Source organism: Trichomycterus rosablanca, chromosome 5 (genome assembly GCF_030014385.1).
Source record: "Trichomycterus rosablanca isolate fTriRos1 chromosome 5, fTriRos1.hap1, whole genome shotgun sequence".
In the NCBI taxonomy this organism is placed as follows: Eukaryota; Metazoa; Chordata; class Actinopteri; order Siluriformes; family Trichomycteridae; genus Trichomycterus; species Trichomycterus rosablanca.
Window position 1 is genome coordinate 9,797,714 of NC_085992.1, and position 7,508 is coordinate 9,805,221.

General features: G+C 36.1%; 4 non-coding genes across 4 annotated transcripts; 2 read left to right on the forward strand and 2 right to left on the reverse strand.

Moving 5' to 3' along the window:
* Positions 1-1,106: 1,106 nt before the first annotated feature.
* trnat-ugu (transfer RNA threonine (anticodon UGU)) lies at positions 1,107-1,179 on the forward strand. The gene has a single exon. It is a non-coding gene; the product is annotated as a tRNA-Thr (tRNA).
* Positions 1,180-1,967: 788 nt separating this feature from the next.
* On the forward strand, positions 1,968-2,040 carry trnak-uuu (transfer RNA lysine (anticodon UUU)). Its single transcript has one exon. It is a non-coding gene; the product is annotated as a tRNA-Lys (tRNA).
* Positions 2,041-2,934: 894 nt separating this feature from the next.
* On the reverse strand, positions 2,935-3,007 carry trnak-cuu (transfer RNA lysine (anticodon CUU)). The gene has a single exon. It is a non-coding gene; the product is annotated as a tRNA-Lys (tRNA).
* A 313-nt stretch (positions 3,008-3,320) lies between these two features.
* trnae-cuc (transfer RNA glutamic acid (anticodon CUC)) lies at positions 3,321-3,392 on the reverse strand. The gene has a single exon. It is a non-coding gene; the product is annotated as a tRNA-Glu (tRNA).
* Positions 3,393-7,508: the final 4,116 nt, after the last annotated feature.

Sequence of the window (7,508 nt, forward strand, 5' to 3'; positions counted from 1 at the left end):
AGGGGCATGGTACAATGGCTAACCCTGCGCTCTGACTTCAAGCTGGGATATGCAGAAAAAGAATTTCATTGTACTGTACACATGTGTATGTATATTTGACAAATAAAGGCATTCTTCCTCTTCTTCCTCTCTGTATGACTTAAAGTTGGATTACACCCATAAACCCGTGAGAACTTAATAAAAACCCCTAATTTGCTTGAGCTTTGACACCACCCAGAGATTCAAATGTGAAAGGTGTGTTGCAGTAATGGTGAAAACTAAGAAACATACTCAAAAGAACGGACAACGGGAATAAGATTTTCAAGACCTTGAACATTCCTAGAGACACAATTGAGAGGACTGTTTGAAAGTTTCAAATGTATTAAGCAGCAGCAAACCTGACTGGCCATGAGAGAAAAGCCAATATTTCGACCCAATGCCTTAGCAATCTAATCAGGACAACAAAATCTATGTTACTGTAAAAGACTTACAGGCTGAACTAATTAGGTGTGCCAGTGTTAACCAAATGTGTCAGTCAGTGCCAACCATGGAAATGTGGATATGTTTTTTTTTCCTGCAGGAGAAACCTACCATGTGACAGGGCTCATGGATTAACAACAATCCCAAGGCATTTTGAAAGCAATGTTATGTGGTCTGTGGTGAAATTTAACCTTGCTGATAACTAGAATTTCCAGCAAGATATTGACCCCAGACATCAGTCCTGAAATATCCTGGAGTGGCTTTCTCAAACTCCAGATGGAAGTTTTATAGAAAATATTTGGTGGCATTTAGATAAAGCAGTTATAATTCAAAAGCCATCACACCCTTTTTGCACAGTATCCAGATTTAGAAAATACAGTCAAAGCTGATGTAGAGTTTAAAACTGAAATGTAATAATACGTGTCGCTAGATGGCGCCAGCGATCAGATATTCTTCCAGTGACGGCGTATTATCGGTGTCGTAAAGCATTCATACAACAAAAAGGGATTTTACTGGAAATAAAAATGGCCGTAATACTAAGGACATTTATCTAAGGTGTATTTTATATAATACTGTACATATAGGAATAATCTTATTGTGCATGTTACATACACTGACTTAAGATCTAAAGAACATATCACATGCATGGCTCCATAGCTCAGGGGTTAGAGCACTGGTCTTGTAAACCAGGGGTCGCGAGTTCAAATCTCGCTGGGGCCTTCAATCCTTTTCGTTTAACACCTTTTATTTTTAGATTTGATTTACATTTCACTGCGAGAAACAGAGATCTAATCCATTATACATTCCGAAAAGGCTTTATCTAATGATAAGTAGTTAAAACAATGTTACTGGTTAACAAACCTACATAGTCCGGCAGACTGCAGGAACATTCGAGATCACAAATCTGAACTAAAACGGCCACAATGACAAAACCGAGTATTTCATTCTACAGAACAGGAGCACTTTAGTTCCAGATCTGAAAGCGCGAATGGATAATCGGTCTCCGAGCACATCATCCACTTCATAACAAACCTGAACAGCACCACGAACATCCTGATCATTAAAAACTCAGTCATCTTTGCAACTGCTGTTTTAGAGCTACCAAAGTGGAATGATTACCAAAGCTTTATCTGTCGCTAGTATTTGTAAGTTATTATTTTATTATTTTTATCATTCACGTCATATTTTAAATAGCAGCTAAGCTAAGTATGTAGCTAAGTTATTAGCAAATATCTCTGTTAAATACACGTTGTAGCACTAATTTCTGTGTAAAAACTCGAATTCCTGTGTTAAAGGTCTTTGTTTTCTTTTCTGTAGCATTAGATCACCCAGTATCATTACATAAGTCCAGCATAGCCGTTATGCTAACAGTTAACTACAATGCTACACAATAATAGACATTTGTTTGCTAATGAAAACACAACAGGTTCCTTTTTAAAAGCGAGTTTATGTAGAAGAATGAAGTTAGGTAAATGTTAGGTATTTGTTATTCAAGTTTGTCAGCAGAAGCCCGGATAGCTCAGTCGGTAGAGCATCAGACTTTTAATCTGAGGGTCCAGGGTTCAAGTCCCTGTTCGGGCGCTTCGTTTTTTACTTTCTATTTAACAATCCACAAAGTTGAATCAGTTAAACGTTAACTTATCAATATAAGCTATTTTCACAGAGGTTACACAATGCGTGTTGAACAGTCATACTTTATTCGTAGGAATATCATAACAACCTCAGTACACATACTCATGGGAATTAGCGCCCCCAATGGTACTAACAATTACAATTTCCTCTATTATGCCAGACCAAAATGCAACGTTTCTCTGTTTTTACTTACTCTAAACATCAAACAATCTTTAAATAACTAAACCATGAAGTAGATAGTATCCATGGCCATTAATAATTGAAATAAGTTTTGTGTTCCTGGGTCGTCGTTTTAACACAAGCCACATTTTTCACGTTAAGCGTTTCTTCCACAATTAAACACAGGTACCCAGGGCTCACGTCGCTGTAAGTCATTTGCTCCATTACAAGCTGTTTTCTGTACTGTCTTATAAGTGTTAAATGTTTAAAACTAATTTTCTAGAGACAAAGCTCACTGTAGGTTCCTCACGTTTCCTACTTCCATCACACCTGATTACACCTGATCACTAAAGCCTGGTCCATTGTTCCTGAAGTTTAATTTCATCTATTAAGCCATACTATAATGCAACTTTTCTCTGATTGTTCTTAATAGTCTCTTGTAATATTTCCGCAGAAAAATAACCATGAATGCATCCACAACAGCTGTTTAAGTTGAATTTAACAGTGATATATGTCACATTATTGAGTAGTATGCCATGATCACTGTTGCATACTTTATACTCCTTTAGAAAATAAATTAATAGTATTCAACACTTAATGCTGCAATGTGCAGTAATGATGATCTGAGCATTAACTACTAATTATAAAACATGCTGTAAAATTTTACACAACGAAAACATTGATCGCCCAACGTGGGGCTCGAACCCACGACCCTGAGATTAAGAGTCTCATGCTCTACCGACTGAGCTAGCCGGGCTGACAGCTTTCCTATTCAGGACTGTTTAAGTCTTTCTAACACTAGTTAACTACAATTCACGTTATTTTATAACTGATAAATAACAACAAAACTCACAAGACAAAAGCTATTATACACCGTTGTTAGTTAGATGGAACGATAAAAAAACGGCGAAATCTATGACTGAAGTAATAATAAAGGAAAAAATAAAATACTTATGTTTGTTGCCGGAGTAGGCTTGTTAAAATGTGTGGAAACAAATAAAAAAAAGCGGTTAATAAAAACACAACTGCATACATTGGCAACTTTAACGAGGGATAAAACAAAACATATGTTCCCTGACCGGGAATCGAACCCGGGCCGCGGCGGTGAGAGCGCCGAATCCTAACCACTAGACCACCAGGGACATACCAATACGCCACTGAAAAGAACACTATTGATTGAACACTATTTTAAGTCATGTACTATACATGGAAATGTCCAGATTAATATAAACAGTAATCCTAATCATTAAGCGGGTGTTTCGTCTAAGAAATAGTGTAATAGTGTTTGTGGAGGGATGTTTATTGTGAATGTTATGTTCGCCCTCATGTTGCCTAGCAACACTGTTAACGGACTACCTGATTTCACGGAAGAATGCTTTTTGTAAGTGTTTTTGTAAATAAAAATATTTATAAATTGAACATTGTTGTATTTTATTATATTTTATGTTGACCGCCGTTTTATAAAAGCAATAAGCCATAAGAGACCGTGCGTTACTGCTATGATTAACGCTTCGCGTCGTGCCAAAACATCCTTCCCCGTGATAAAATCGCAGTAACGCACGGTCTCTCGTGGCTTATTGCTTTAATAACGTACATGCAGCGTTGTAGTTTAAAATACTTTGGCTAGACTACAAGTCACACCCAGTTTTTACCTGTATATCAGATCATTAAGGATCACAGCCGTTAGAAATGTAGTGTCCAGCAGGATCTGATGACATTAAGCGTTGGAAAGTACGAAACTAATGACATGAATAAGTAGCATCACTTGCACAGATATATTAGCATAAAACTCGCCACATGAGGCTGCACACTGAGGAGAGCTGCTGTGTCCCAAATACTCATACAGGTACACAATATAAGGACGAAACGTATCTCCACACCAAGCTCTGTCCAAATGAACGAATTCAACTTTATAGGACTATCCCATACACTAAATTATTAGATTTTGGCCAATGTGTGCGCATTGAGACACAGCCCCTCAGCTTGCCGAATTAGAAGTGTTCGTTTGTATTGGCTGTTTTTACAGCCTCATACAGCGAGTTCTGGACTTCATAGCAAAATGTTTCGCCTTGAGTTATTATGTCCTCCTGAGACCCAGAAGAAAAAAGGTTTTGGTATAAAGGATTTTTTTGGGGGATAATTTAAGTATTGTGGTTGAAAGAAACAGTGCAACAATTAATTCTTCAAATCATCTGTCCTTTACAGTGGACATCGGGTCTTGTTTGATCAAAAAATTGAATGTTGTAATGTAATGATATTGTATTTATTTTAGTATAGATTTTAATTAAATTTCATTTAATTTTACCTACATTAAAATAGTTTGCTAAAGGAAACACACCTAAACCCTGAAACACTGAAAAAAAAGAAAAACATCTCAGAGTGGAACTTTTTTCTTTAAACTGCATTCACATAAATAGTCACCTAAAGATCACATCACACAGCATTTACAGCATCACGCATGGTATAACAGGAAGCAGTATTTTGTCTTTGAAACACACAAAAACATGTTACATTTAATACATTTGACAAATGTTTCCCTTTGCATCCTGCTCTCCTGCATGGTGATGCATGTACTGCATTCAGCAGTTTTGGCAAATGCCGTGCCCCATACTTTTTGACCTCATCATTGGGCTGAGGGTTCAACAGGCCTCCTCTTCTTCCAGCTCTACAGTCTGGCCCTCCTCTTCCTCATCTTCTGACAGCTCTAAATCTGACTCTTCTTCATAAATATCTGCCTTACTCAGCCCTATGCTTCCTTGTATTGAAATAGGCTAAAAACAGGGAATAGTAAGTCCTGCTGTCCACTACAAAGGACATTGAATAAATATTGTGTTTTGAAAGGCTTAGAATTGCTGTACATTTCTGAAATCTTTCTAAATTGAAGTTAAGACTCTCATATAGATGAAACAATTTGATTTTTAGGACCAAAAACATAATTTTAGCAAAAAAAAATCATCTCTTGCCTTGCTTGTTGTCATAAAATGTGGAATATGAGATGGCAGCCATTTTGAAAAGAAAGTGAGCTCTGTTTGCTTGCCATGCAACACCCCCCCCCACAAATGTGACATTACTAAAAAGCCCAGGATGTGCTCTATACAGCACAGTAGTACTCTAATGGATTGCATAAACAGTGCCTGAGTTAGAGATCTCAGACTCATGTCCCCCACCGTGGACAAAAATGAATTGCTGGGTCTCAGGAGGATATGGCTCTAATGTTTCTACTTCAATACTCAACGGCAAAAGTCTGGATTAAATGGTGACTGGGCTTCTCAATGCCCCTTTACGACTGTGTATTGCGAAAGGTTAAACATAAGCTGGTTCTAAGTTTCTACATAAGTGATTCCTTAAAAAACAGCTAGCATCACTATGGTTGTTAAAATGACTTCTCAAGGCCCCTGGGTTTTTACAAAATGATTGTCAACATTCCCTTACCTGTTATCATTACAGTAATTAAAAATAGGTTAATATTAACAGACAATTAGCACCAATCAATATTGAATCAGCTCTGTTACTATCAGCACTAACATACATTTTAGCAAAACAGACATAATTGTTTGACTAAAATATGGATACATATTTGTATGCAACTATGCTCTTTTTTTCTTAATTTAAAATAATCTTATCTCAAGATGTTTTATTAATAAAATTTAACAGGAGAATAATAATGGTATAATTTTTTTGCATTTACCAATAATGTAAAACATTTTGCTGTTGATATCCGTCGATTTTGTGCCACTTTTAACAGTGATATACACTTTACACTTTCATTAACGAATTACAGAATAGATTATACAATAACCATTTTAAGGGAACTAGCAGATAATGTGTTCAAAACACAATTTTAAATAGTCTATAGCTATTACAATCTGATACACTAGATCACTGGATGATTATTAAAAAAACATGAAACATGCTAAATGCAACAGGACACATTGCTTAAAAATTTGTCTTAGATTTATCACTTTTGATATAGAATATTACAATAATTATAATAGTCAGCGTATACCTTATTTCTAGTAAGACATTTTATTCTGACACAATAAAAATATCAGTAAGAACATTTGAAATAATAATTCTAACAGCCATTTCAAGTAAAATTTGAAGGTTAAATTTTAACTAAGTTTCCTTTACAGTCCAGTTCAGTCCTTTTTCCAGAAGATAACATGTACAATAAAAACAACCAGCACCATCCCCACCTGCCCAACACCCAACACTGCTGCAAATATTGGGTATGTGAATGATCCCTTTTCAGTAACTGCAACTTTGCTTTCAGCTGCATCTTTGCTTTCAGCTGCAACTTCATCTGAAGAATAAAAAAGAGCCTAGTTACAATGTTTGTGTGTGACACCGGTTACCCTCAAAGATATATGATTAAAATATAGGACATTTTTTTGTTGTTGTTGTTGTGGGAGGAATTTTTGGGGCAAAATAAAATTGAAACCAAATGTTTAACCACAAAAGACAATTTCTATTTATAAGCTAGTGTGATGTGCTACATAATATTGCAGAAAACATTATTGTCTTGGTAAACCCTTACTGCAGCTCTTTAAACTTCATTGATTGGGAAGATAGTAAGCTTGATAGACATTCAGGTCCTATTCGGTAGATTACTTAAAATATGACAAAAATAAAAGTTCACATGAAGAGGCCATACCTCTCCATAAGGCATTACCATATATGTGCACTCCATCTCCAAACTCCATGCGCTTGCCATCAACAGTTCCACAGAAGTATGAACCAAGGTCACTCTTTAAGACACTGAAAATTCTCAGTCCAAACAACTTTTCCACCAAACAGCCCTCAAGATTGGAGGCATTGTAATTAAGAACCTCTGTTAGCCCTCCATCGTTTTTCAGTCGTGCAACCAATAGAAGCCTCGGTTTTTCCTTCATGTTTACTCTCAGCCAGAAAATCTCATTATGCAATGAAATGTTACACTTCAGCACAGCTGTTTCTCCAAGTTTAACCCGTTTCATTTCTATATTTCCAGATGCGCTCAATGGCAAAACCAGGACATCCACTAAAAGAAAAAATATATATTTTATTGTAATCCATGTCACTTGGGATTATAAACTATCACAGAAGTTTTTGTAATAAACAAGAATACAAGATAAAAAATTTATATTTTTAATGTATATAAAACTCACCTGTCAGTGTAATTAGCAAAGTCAGTAGCATCATGATTGCAAATTGTGACCACTGTTGCTTTTCTGAGAATTTTTGTTGTGCTCTGTGTGAACGGAAGTGTCACTACCCTT